Source organism: Bidens hawaiensis, unplaced genomic scaffold (genome assembly GCF_021521415.1).
Source record: "Bidens hawaiensis isolate Kalapana, Puna unplaced genomic scaffold, B.hawaiensis_p1.1 tig00000820_1, whole genome shotgun sequence".
Lineage (NCBI taxonomy): Eukaryota > Viridiplantae > Streptophyta > Magnoliopsida > Asterales > Asteraceae > Bidens > Bidens hawaiensis.
In genome coordinates this window covers 2,258,840-2,273,070 of record NW_027491048.1, presented here as the reverse complement: position 1 = coordinate 2,273,070, position 14,231 = coordinate 2,258,840, and the positions used below count along the sequence as shown (strand labels likewise).

Sequence of the window (14,231 nt, the reverse complement as noted above, 5' to 3'; positions counted from 1 at the left end):
AGACAATTTCTGAAGCAATGACAGAGGCAAAGATGGATAACACCAGCACGCGCCACGGTTGGAGAATGATGGTTGAGAAAACGAATATCATTTCAACAAAAGTTTAGCGTCCACTCTGTCAGCTATTGTGTCGCCGCATAACAAACGATATGGCACCATGTTACGGGCCAGAAATCATTCAGGTCAAAACGTGATCAGCCTGAAACGCACAACAAATAAAAAAAAATCATTTCTTTAACCAACCTGTTCCGACCTCAACCCAGCCCGAATTAAAATACCTACCCGTTTCCTGTTAACTCACCTTAGCATGCACGTTTAGCAGGGGCGGGGGTATAAACATGTTCGTTCAGCTAATACACAATTACTTTTGCTCAATTGCAATGAACACTTACTTGATCTACCAGATGAGTCCTTGGAAGCTGGAATAAAACCGTATGACCTCAATTATTACAGAAACAATCGCGGAACTCTTTTTGGTAATTCACATTCAGTTCCCCTCACGTGTTTCTGTATACGCAATTACAATTTTTATGTTTGCTTTGAAATTGTTATATTTACAGCTAAGGTGGACGCTTATCATCATAGCGAACTAGAAAGTGACGGTACTGTTGGTAATTACAGTTTTTATCGTAACAAAACAGAAAGTGATAGTAGAACTGATGAGCTCCGTGCGCGTTCGTACAAAATGATTCCCGAACGTATTAGTGGTAATTCACATTGGCATCCTTCCGGTTCTCCACATGTGTTTCTATATATGCAACTACAATTCTTATGTTTACTTTACAATAGTGGAGGCTTATGATCATACCGAAACAGAAAGTGACAGTACTAATGCTTCCAAAGACGGTGATGGTACTTGTGACATTCGTCAATTTCGGGTCCTATTTGTATTCGTTTATCATGTAAACCAACCCGTTTTGTAAACCGAAACCCTCGATACAATCAAAATGATGGATTTTATGTTACATATTTGTTTCATACTTGTCGGGTCTCAAAAACACCCTTTTCGGTCCCTAAAATGCCTTTAAAACACTTAAAACGAACTTCAGGGACTAAAACTGCCAAAGTTGAAAATCCGATTTTTCCCTCCGTGACCTTAGCGCCACGCTAAGGTCATGGGCAGAGACCTTAGCGCTGCGCTAAGGGGAGTCTGCACCAGCAGCTCGTTTTGGCTTTTTATGCTTTCTTGTGCTCATAACCAACTCATTTCCATGTATAACACTTTATAAAAGACTTTTTCAACTTACCCTATATATTCAAGACCCTCTTCTTCATTTTAAACCTGCCCATACTCCATTTTCTCTCCCAAATTCTTAAGATTAAAGGTTGTTCTTCATGTTCTTGGCAGTTTGACTTTCCAAAGTCAAACTGACCATAGTCTTTCGTTTTAATCAACGTGTTAGCTCTTATTAATACTTGAAGCTTGTTATACAACATGTATATAATATACACCCCTTGTTACCTTTGGTGGTCACTTATCCGGTCTCGGCCGGTGGAGTGTCGGGCCTCGTAAGGCAAGGCTTCATGGAGGACTCACGTGGTCCTTGTTATATATATAACTATATAACTTGTTTATGCTTACTAACCATGTTTACTTCTGATCATTTTAGTTTGTACATCATATTTATTGAGTTCTATGGTTATGGGTTGTAGAGACTAGCCTCGGTTTAACCGTAAATAGCTCCAAACCATAAACCGAACATTATTTACTAGTTTTGTTAAACAATTGTTTAAACATGTTTTATGTTAGATTTAAGTTTCTAAAATCATTTTTACGAGTTCTATGGTTATGGGTTTGTGGAATCTAACCTCGGTCTTAACCTGAAACAAGATCCGAACCGAAAACCGAACTTTTGTTTAAAGACTTTATTGTTGGATTTTTGGTTGTAAAACTTTAGTATCATCATTTATAAATTATTATACAAGTTCTTTGATGTTTGGGCATGTGGCAACCATTCTTGATCTTATTCCAAGATTGGAAACCGAACCAAACCAAACTAAACCGATTTCACTCGCTTAAGACACACAAGTGTGTTTCTAGCAATCAAGACTAGTATATTTCTTTAAAAATATTTTATAAACTAATTTTAATTATTTTCTTAAAGTACTTGGAATGTTGAATACAACTTGATCTTATAACAAAGTTTGGACCAACGAAACCGAACACTCGCTTAACGGACGTTGTTAATTCTAAAACAATAGAACTACATACTTGGTTAAGTCTTACTAAATTTTATTGAGTTATCTCATAACATTCATTATTTTGGAAAATTGAATTTGGGTTTGACCAATTACCAAGACCCGAACCAACAACTCGAACACTCGTTAAAACCCGTTTTAGTATCTATATTATAAAGGGACTTGCATTCTTGCATTTTTACCCACCTTATTACTTAACATAGGTTGAGTAAATATTAAGGGCTAGATACTTTAATCCGGTTTCGAGCAACTTATATTTTTAAAGACAATTATTGAAATATTTACATATTAAACCTTTAACTTTAAATTGTTTGCTTTTCTTATCTATTATTTTATTTAAAGACTTCCTAGACAACCTTTCTAATACAAGACTTTCTTTCATCTAGGCTTTTGCTCGTAAACCTCATCCTTCCGGTTACTCATTATTTTACCAGTCAAGTTTATTACTTGAATGCGAGTACTTTTATCCCCCATTTTCCATCTTTCATTTTGGGGTGATATTGCATACTTATTCAAACTAAATGTTTTATACTTGAGTTTTAAACCACAAACTTTATTGTATACTTTACTTAAATAAATGCTCTATTTGGTGTTATATGCTTACATGCTTAAAAGCTAATGTGTTTACCGATTTTGGGTTGGTTGATTCATAAATCCGAGTATATTTGGCATTCCCTTATAGAAAGGTGTCGTTAATGTATTCTTATTAACGACTTCATATAAATCCTAGACTATTTGGCATCTCCTTATAGCAAGGTGTCGTTAATGTATTCTTATTAACGATTTCATATTAATCCTGGACTATTTGGCATTCTCTTATAGCAAGGTGTCGTTAATGTATTCTTGTTAACAATTTCATTATCTAAATGGTTGCTATTATTTATTGTTTTGTATACAAGTTGTGGAATTTCCTATTATATACTTATGGTTCGAAACTATGAAATTGCTCATCAACCTTTGTGTTGACAAATTCTATCTTATGCAATGTTACAGGATTGACTTTAGGTTGACTCGAAGACTTGAGGAGAAAACGTTGTCAAGACTATTACGATATTAGCAAAACGAACAATATATTATTTGCTATGTTTGATTTCGGTTATTGTATGAACAACTTATGTGACTTTTTAAGATTTTATGAATTTAAATGAGTTGATTAAATATTGTTACTTTAATAGTATCTTGTGTTCTTAAGCAATCCGTTGCACCCCGGCATGTTCCGCCGCCTTTGGTCAGGGCGTGACAGTACTGGCTACTTCAGTGATGGTAGTGATGAATCCAAAGACAGTGTTGGTACTGATAACTCCAAAGACAGTGATGGTACTGATGACTCTCCTGCTGCCAAAGAAGAGGCTATCCCACCTCTGCCCAAGTAAGCACACAGTGGAAAATATATATATGATCACTTTAGGCTATCTCACTCACTTTTTTTCACTTTTAAGTAATGGTTACATTATAGATTAAATGAAAATAAAATAAAAAACAAGTGTTTGCATGTGATTGGTGAAACACAGATAGATCCCATGCTCAAGCGCCCTCTCACTGTTAACAAGGTAGCGACCAAAGGGGCTCACTGCCCTTGGCGCCCACCCCATTTGGTCTGCAGAGATTAGAATGGTGAAGTGGCTTGGGGCACCACCACACTACACTTAAACCAAGATATGTTTGATAGATGTGAAAACCACATAAGACATGTTCTCATTTTCGTTAGATGTTGGATAATCATTGTTAAGATAGACTTTCAAAATTTGAACCTCGCTCATATTAAACTTTTCCTTTTTCATATTAGTGGTGACTTTATTTGAGAGGGGTAAATGTGAGCTTTTGTTACTCTTCCTTTTCTCTAAACTTAGACCTCTTCTATTGATTTATGAAAAGTTTTTTCAGTTAGTTTTTAGACCAAGCGTAGTGCAGCGTTTTGGCCCAAAACATCGTGGAACACCGCCCCCCCCCCCCCCCCCCCCCCCCCCCCCCCCCCGGCGTTTTGGGGTTTTTTTTGGGACATTTTGTAGATAAAGCGGAGGAAGGCACGGAAATTAAAAAAATATTAAATTACCTTTTAGATGTGAAGGTTAGACAGATGGATGGTGGTGATGGTGAGTTTATGTGGAGGAAGGTGTTGGATAGGGTTAGGGTTAGTGGATTGGAGGTACAGATCAGAAAAGGAGTTACATATCGGTTTATTGTTATGATCGGTGGTGGTGGGTGAGTTACGGTGGTGGTGGTTTATGTTATGATCGGTGGTGGTGGTTTACTGTTAAGGTGGTGGGTGAGTTAGAGATGGAGAAGGAGATGCCTGTAAGGAGATAGAGATGGAGAAGAAGTAGGTGGTTGGTTTATTTATTGTAAAAATAATAATAATAAATAATAGTAATAATAGATTACTAATAATAATAATAGGTGAAACACTAAAAATAAAAAAAAGACAAAAAAATAAAAATAAAAATAAAAGTGACTGGGCGTCACGTGACGCATAACGCCCAGGGGTGAAAAGTTATAACTACGCTATCTTTTTGCAAAAAACCATAACTCTGACTGGGCGTCACGTAGCGCATAATGCCTAGTGAAGAGGCATTATGACTACACATGGTCTTATAAACCATAATCTTTTTAATCTGTTTGTTGCTAACACCTTTTAAAAAGAAATAATTTTTTAATTCTCTAAACTCCAACATCACCGACTCCCTCACACAAACAAAGATTAATCGACTCACGTTGCAATAGTTGTATCCAATAGGCATTTTGACCATTTTGGTAAGGATTTCACCTGAACAGTCCATACAAGATTTTACCCATTTTGATCACTTACCCGACTGGCCATTTTACCACCTCTAGGATCTATAGAGGCATCAACTTCGACCTGTAACTCACACAAAAAGCAATTTGGGTAATATTATATCTTTTAACTTATCAAATGGGTATAATAAAGAAATAACTAAATTTTTGCTATAATAATAATAATAATTCATTCACATCTCATTTTTTTTATATAAATATAAAACCTGAACTAGAATTCTCATGGGTCACGTTGATATACTTGTACTACAATAAATTCCCCATTTGTAGGGTTGTTTTTTATTTATGTTTTGAGTTATGTTTTTTTTTATTGTTTTTCTTGAACTATTTTAGGGTGTTTTCAGGTCACGTATCATATTCACATTTTTTTTGTGTCCCCTTGTATTCCAACGTTCTCCACAAACATAATTGTAATTATGCAATAGAACATATTTTAGTCATTTGTTAAATTTGGCATGTAATAGGACATGCGTTAGTCAAAACTTCTAACTTTTGAAATTATTGAATGCCAAAGACGGTTCGTATAATGAAGACAAGCAAGTATTATTATTATTATTATTATTATTATTATTATTATTATTATTATTCTATTGTATCTTGTTTATATTGAAAGAGTACTTGTATAAAAATACATTTTACCCTATATATACAATAAATTCACATCTCACTTGTTAGTATGGTGTTAGAACATATTTACTATTGTATTGGGACGATATCATTCTCACCATCTAACCTCACATTGTTATTAGATACTTTCCGAAGAATTTGTTTTGACCGACCTTGGCAAACTTCACCATTTTTTAGGTATCACTAGCATTACGTCCGCTCGTGATAAACATGGCCTATTTTTTTTTATCTAAGGCGACTTACACTAGAGACATTTTGCAACAAGCTTTTATGACAACATTCAAACCATGCACCACCGCGGTAGATAAGTCTGCCAAACTCAGTGCTAACGTGAGTAATCTACTACCTGATGGAACTTGCATGAGTCAGTACATCAACAATCATAAATAAAACCTCCATAACAAACCACATTTTTGATAAAAACCACACGATTTTGCCAATCTAAATAAAGCAGGTTTTACATGAAGAAGATTTGGCTCAACGTCTTCTAGTCATAATACTTTTCATCTTAGAAATCAGGGGGAGCCACACTCCCAAGTCCCAAGGTATAAATAGGGGAAATGACTGATTTTAAAAAGAGTGAAATCGTGTGCTTGCTAGTGTGTTACAATGCCTCACGTTCACCCAACCAGATATTACCTACGCCGTCCAACAAGTATGTTTGTTTATATTAAAAGTGTATTTGTATCCAAATAAACTACCGATTCATTCACATCTCTATTGTCAATACAAAGAACCAAGCTAGCCTCGAGACCACCTCCGACACTAAGTCAATCCAGATTTCATGTACATAAAATATAAAACATGAGCTAGAATCAGTGAATCACAGTGCTAGTCAATACACGACCGAAATACCATCCATATTATTAGTAAGCGAGCGTACAGCATAAAAGCATCGATCGCTTCATGCACTAATCAAATATACAGGATCAAACTCTAACCATAACCATAACAGACATCAAGTATACCAAATACAATAAAAAAATATGATGGGCCCGTTTCGGCATTTCCTCCCTTTCATTTACAATCAGAAAGCAAGATCAACAACTCATCATCAGTAATCGCTCCCATCTCCATAGCGCGTTCTAACGCACCCCGCCCACCACCATCTTTGATCGACGCAACCGCCCCTCTGAAACCAGACAACAAGAATCTTAAAACCACATTGAAAAGAGCATGTGTTGGGATTGAGTTTCAAAACAACTTACTGACTTATTGGCTTTTTCCAAAAGCTATTTTTGAATTTGAAAAGCCAGGATTTGTGGCTTTTAGAAAACAGCTTTTTAACCATTTCAAAAAGCTAAAATAAGAAAGATTTTTGTGATTGCCATAAACATGCTTATTGGCTTATTGGTTTTTAAAAAAAGCAATAAGTTAAAAAGGTGTATGGCAATCACAAAAGTCTTTATTATTAGCTTTTTGAAACGGTTAAAAAACTGTTTTCTAAAAGCCACAAATCCTGGCTTTTCAAATTCAAAAATAGCTTTTTTTAAAAAGCCAATAAGTCAATAAGTTGTTTTGAAACTCAATCCCAAACATGCTCTAAATATCATTTTTAACCAACTGTAACTACCTTCTGATCATATACTTAGCGAGTTTGTTACTTCCAGAAAATATACAATGATGAAGTGGGGTCCGGCCATGATAATCCGACATGTTCACATCAGCACCAAACTGTAACAACAGTTCAAGCATCACCTCGTAACCCAAGTCGCATGCTAAATGCAGTAACGTGCAGCCTTGCAGACAGCTTTCTGGTTTGCTGGAATCCTTCATGTTTTTGCAGGTTAACGGGCTGGGCTTTTCAGAGCCTTTGGATGAATCGTGTTCTTGAATGTTGTGAGATAAATCAGCTCCAGAAACCTCGTCGTACGTCGTGTTGATGATGTTTGTGTTTGATGTGACAATAAGGCGGTATACCTCTCGTATATTGTTACTTTCGGTTGCTTTCCAGATTCTAGTGGCGTTGTTCGTGGTTTCTTCTTGAGAGAATAACCGTTTCTCCACATACTGGATTGAAACAAAGTTACAAACCAAAGAAAAATACATGTAGACGGGTCAGATGCGTTGAACGGGTCAATAGATGACCAAAGTGTAACTAACTTTAGTGCATACAACCACCTGTTTTACTTAAAATAGATTATTATTGAAATAATGAGTTTTCTAACGACACTTAAATTAACCATTTTGTCCCTTTACTTACATTTAACCATTTTGACATGTTACTTACATTTAACCGTTTTGACTCAATACTTATATTTTAACCATTTTGACCCGTGTTGACTCATATTTTTATTTATCCACTTTGACCCGTTTTTTGACTCAAATTTAGAAGAAACCAGTTTGACCCGTTATGACTCGTACCTAAATTTAACCATTATGACCCGTTTTGCCTCATACGAAAATTTAACCATTTTGACCCATTTCGACTCATACTTAAACTTTTTATTTATTTACTTATTTCTTCGGAACGGCTGACTCATACTTAGCTATAGCTATTTTGACCCACTGTTTTAACTCGTACTTAAATTTAACCATTTTGGCGTGTTTGCCTCATACTTTAATTCAACATTATCCCGTCACGACTCATACTTAAATTTAACCATTTTGACCCGTTTTGACTCGTGCTTAAAATTAACCATTTTTATCCATCGTGACTCATACTTAACTTTAATCAATTTGACCCGCTTTGACTCGTACTTAATTTAACCATTTGGACCCATTTCCGCACATACTTAAATTAACCATTTTGACCCATCCTAACTCATACTAAACTTTAACCATTTTGACCTGTTTTGACTCATACTTAAATTTAACCATTTTGACCCGTTACGACTCATACTTAACTTTAACCATTTCGAACTGCTTTGACTCATACTTAAATATAACCATTTTGACCCGTTACTTGGCCAGCCCATTTTACCTCAAAATTGCATACTTAAAAATACCTTTGCAATAATATACTTCTCCCTCTGTTGATTTGCATCTCCAGGACTCGGCTTGGTAACATCTAAAGCATTTGATCCATCCTTACTACACATAATTTATTTCAAATAGTTACAGTTAGTAATATATTCGGTCATTAACTTCATAAAACTACATTCTTTTTTGAAATGTAGTTTATACTCACCTATTAGTTTGAAGTAAACCTTCCCATACGGTATTGCAATATGCATTCCCCAAATTCCTAAACAAATCCATCACAGTCGGTTCCCAAACCTTAACATCAAGATTAATCGATCGAACCTGCAATATACAAAACATCACATTAGCTAGATATATAAAAGACTGCATTACTTATTATATAAAGGTACCTTTGATATGTGAACGCCAAGATTTCGGTGGACCCCAGAGCATTCAATGCAGATTAATATGCCTAAATTAAGAGACGCCCAATCAGGGTCAGGTGCACCGCATTCTGCACACGAATCATTTCCAGGAATCTCTTGAAGAATGCTAGAAACAGAATCTTCTGAATGAATAACCATGTCATCATGGATAAATCCCGTGTTATCAGCTTGTGAATACGAAAAATCTTCACCAAGTGCTTCAAGTGCACTTCCCAAACTATTTCTGTTAAAAGGTGTCTGTAAAATAAACACTAGTATAAGAACTTAAGAAGACATATTGCGCTTAATTCAATCCGTTTACTTAAACGAACTGGCTCGGGTTATATTTTATCTTTAATGGTTTTTACCTGTTTAAGGTGGTTGTTCAGAAGAGAGGAAATCACTCCTGTGGTTTTGTTCATCCAGTCAATCCTATCACCTTCATTTTCAGCCTGCATAAACAAAAGAATATGCATTAAAGGGTAAATAGGTAATTTTATTATTGTAAAAAGATACCCTTTATAAATTAATATTTAGATATATACGCTTTATGCTAACTATTTAAAGGTGATGTTATACATACACCACCCAAATCTGCATACCGACGTGCCTGACACATCATACAGGCCACATGAGGTTATACTTCCCGTATGACTTTTGCAGACTGCAGACCTATTGGTTATCGCATCATACGGGCCATATAAAGCAAACTTTTACAGCATACGACACATACGACTTCGAACACAACACACCACTGTCACATCAGTCAGTTTCAGTAAAGTTATACAAGCCCGTATAACAGCTGGTATGATATCTTATACGGGTCTGTATATATATTTTCACCATATCAAACGACCTGTTTGGAGTAATGCATATGAGTATATGACACCATTCTCACCTGCAATGTGTAAGTCTTAACGGGTGAAATAATCCTGAAACACAAACGCAAATCCAAATCCTCAGCATCAACTTTTATTGTTGAAGTACGAAGATCGACAGTATGACATTCTGAGGTTTCATCATCATGTGATGCTGCCCTGTTGTGCCTTGCTCTAAACCTCCCAAACATACGACTATGTTGTTCGGTAGACGTAAGCGAATTCGTTGATTGCGAACCCTTAAACAAGATTTAACACGATCACAATTATAAAAAAACTAAAAAAAAAAATATTGTCATAAAATAAAACTGCAACTAAACCTACCACAGGTTTGTTAGGCAAAACCCTGTGATAATATAAGTTCCCACGGCTATCAAGTATAAAGAATCGTCTTTTCCAATCGGCTCTTAAACTTGAAGATCGTTTTAGAAGATAGCCTTGCTTAATGGTTTGAACCTGAACAAAAAATATATGTTTTAATTATGTGATTTTAAATAATTAGATAACCAAGATTTTGTGCTTACTGCTCCTTTTGTAGTGGACTGCATTATTGCATCTATATTTTTATCAGAGCCCATTCCAACACCATTAGCATTATTAACATGTCCTCAATTAGTAGGCAATGCTTCTTTAATTTCTGTTTGTGTCCAAAATTCTTGAATTTTTTTTTCAAGTTTATCTTGTTCGAGAGTCGCCTGCTCTCTAGATTGTTGAGCATACGTCAATACCTGATGAAAGAAAGGTTCCATTTGACTCAACAAATCATAGCCCTGGAAAGTCAAAGTCAAAACATTGTGGATAGTACAAAGTCAACACATACTATACAAGAAAAAAGATTCATAATATTACAATTTACAAACGAAACGCACCAGTTTAAAGTATCGCAAATGAGCATCCATTATCGCACTCATAGATTCCAAAAACGTGTACTTTTTCGATTCTATATTCATAAGAGAATGTAACTGCAATCCTTAAAAACACCAAGGAGAAAATCTTAAACCTTACACCTTAAATTATGAATAGTATTTAGAACAAATATATACAAGGGAGTGCATATTAACTAGACATACTAGATCGAAACGGCTCGTTTCAAATGCAGATTTTGCGTTTTGTAAGGCCTACAAAAAGGGTATAAAATATAAATAAACTGCATCACATGTATTTTATAGTTTATACAGCAAAATGCAAAACATGAAACATTATTATATTATACATTCATACCTCTTCCAATTCAGCAACAACTTCATCCCGCATACTCTTTTTCAAAGATGCAACCTTTTCACGAGCCTGCAGTAGTAGCTTTTTTGTTAGCTGATAAAAAGTAGAAAGTTTCGGTATACACAAGATTTACATAGAGTCAAACTGGATCAAAATAATAACTCAAAGCAGATATACCTGATCATATGCATATGTAGCTTTGTCCAATCGTTTACGTGCGTCCTGATATTGGATAAATGATTATAATATGAACTATGATAATTTATCTTATATGATAATAAAACTAGTTTTTCTTGAGGAGAATAAGTGAATAACCTTCTGTGCCTTTGATAATTCTACGCATGCAACTAAATTAACGAAAAGATGCGACACTGAATTATTTATTAACAACTAAATTTACAGTGATCGTTAAGGATATTACCCTTTAAAATTTATAGGACGTAAAATAAATATTAAGATCGGTTAAAATGATCACCTTTGTGGCTTGAAGATCATCAGACAAAAACTGATTCAAACCATCAACAAGCACATGTTCAACCTGCAATTATAAAACAATGTTACTATTTAAATCCAAGAGATTAAAGTCAATCTTTAAACACAATTTGTTCACTTACTTGGGTACGAAGAAGCTCCTTAAACGATTCAATCTCGCGAAATGCACTAACAAACTTTGACATCATTGGACCTTGAAAAATACAAACAAAAAATAAGTAACTTTTCATATGCATTTTGAAAGTGAAACTGAATAATCAGAATAAAATAATCAGTTGTAATAAAACAGTTATAAGTAACCTCCAAAAGATGAACTGACAGGGTCATCTTGACCGCCACCAAATGCCTCTAATGCATCTGCAAATACAAAATCTATATTGCATGCTTCTCCAAGACCATCCCTGTTGTCAATAATATTAGTACATCAAACCTTAAATTATATTAAAATAATTTAACCAAGATGTATTGGCTCATAACTTACCTATATTTTTTGCTACCTTTGTTTAGTTTCTCACACCGCATTTTTAACTCATCTGTGTTCTGTTCAATATAACGCACCTATCCAAAAATGCCAACATTTAACTATTTAAGACAACAAACCATGGTCGCTATACATATAAATATACGAATATATACTTATATATAGGGAAAATCACCAAAAAAACCATGGGCCATTGACCAAAATAAACATTGGAAGTCTCTGATACTTAGGGGCTTCACGAAAACTAAGGACTTCAGAAGTTGACACATGGGTGACACGTCTAGGCTTTAGGGGCTTTGTCTAATAGTCAGACCCACAAAAGGACCACTTATTTGCTGACATGTGGCATATATAAGAGGAAACGTCTATGCAAACGTCTTCTAAGGGGAAATGTCTGATCCCTAGATGTTTTCTCTAAACGTCTAAATATGCAACTAAAACGTCTAGGATCAAAGGAAACGTCTGAGCCCTAGACGTTTTCTTCGGCTTAGAAGGCTCAGACTTTTATAGACGTTTTCGGAAGAATTTAGACATTTCTTTTTTTTTTTCAAATTCATTTTTAGACGCTTTCGTACATTTTTAGAGCTTTCGTAGACGTTTCTCCTTAGAAGACGTCTGCACAGTTTCCTCTTAAATATGTCAGATGTCAGCAAATAAGTGGTCTGTTTGTAGGTCAAGCTATTAGATAAAGCCCCCAAATCTCAGACGTTTCACCCATGTGTCCACTTCTGAAGTCGTTAATTTTCGTGAAACCACCAAATATAAGAGACTTCCCATGTTTATTTTGGGTTGTGGTCAATGGTCCATGGCTATGGTGAATTTTTCCACTAATAAATAAGTAACTTGGCACCTATGATTTTGTCACTTGTTACCACCATATTCCTTTTCACCGTTTTCCAATATTTATCGTATTTTAAATAAAATAACTTCACCATTAAATAAGGTATTTTATACTCTTTAATATGATTATAGACCTGTTATACTTATTTTTTAAATCGACTTTTTTCTAACAACTCCTTTTTAACAGCAAAATTCCACCTTTAGGAAAGGCTTGCAAAGATTTAAACCCATAACCTTACATTTGTAAGATGGTGCGATACCACTAGACGACACTTTTATTTTACTAACACGCGCAGTTATAAATAGGTTGTCTGTTTATCATATAAATTGCGTAATTATTTTTATAAGTTGCGTAATTACATATGTGTGTTATTATAAGTATAGGTTGGGTAATCATAACAGTTTTGTTCATTTTCACATTGTGTCACATATTCAACCCGAGTAGTACACGTAAAAAAAATGTTACCTGTTTTTGGAGCATGGGAGAATCATCTAGGTTGTGTAATAATTCTGTTCTTGAAGGAGGAAGAAACTTGGCTAAATCTGGGAAATCAGAATATTTTATTCCTTTACGTTGTTCTTCAACAAGGATGGTCATTTTTAATGTTTTTACAGGTAATTATTATTATTAGTAAATAAAATCAAATTAGGAAAACAACAAATTATTTTTATGAAATTAGGGTTGATTATTAATGGCATGTTGGATGGTAATATTTTCCCTTTTTGCATGTTTAATCTTGGTTTTGGAGATCTTGAGGTGAAAGGTTAAAATTTGTTAGGGTAAATCATTAAACCAAACTAATTTTTTTTTTTTTTGGTGATATATCTTTATGAAAACATGAAAGTTTTACAACTTAACAAATTTGTAATAAAATTAAATTTTATTTTATTTAATTATATAACCATTAGATTAAGCTCATTTCATAAATATAGTTATACAAAATTAATATTTAAAATTATATAATCAAAGAATAAAAAGGAGAAAAAGGTTTGGGTTCATTTATGTCAAAATCTCATAAAATACGAATTAAAAAATAGATATGTCGAAGTTATATAAAATTTATTCGATTCATGACCATAGTCAACAAATTTTAGTAGTATTACCATATATTTATTGTTTGATATTCATTTTCAACACATCTTATTAGTTTAATTGATCAGACAAACATCTATTTTATGTTTAGTGTCAATGTTTATAAAGCCTAGTATGAAAAGTAGACAACTTTTTCCGACCATTTTGTAATCTTTTGGTAAGGCCTTTAAATTAAAAACCGAACTTTGTTGCTAATAGTTACAAAAGCTTGTTTTAATCGTGTTGTAGTAACCCGCATTTTAGATATTTGAATAATTAAATTTAAAATATAAATAAAAGGC

The 14,231-nt window shown here is 34.2% G+C and overlaps 1 pseudogene; it reads right to left on the bottom strand.

Annotated features, from left to right (window-relative positions):
- Positions 1-6,636: 6,636 nt before the first annotated feature.
- On the bottom strand, positions 6,637-13,455 carry LOC143540844 (ADP-ribosylation factor GTPase-activating protein AGD4-like; annotated as a pseudogene).
- Between the last annotated feature and the right edge of the window lie 776 nt (positions 13,456-14,231).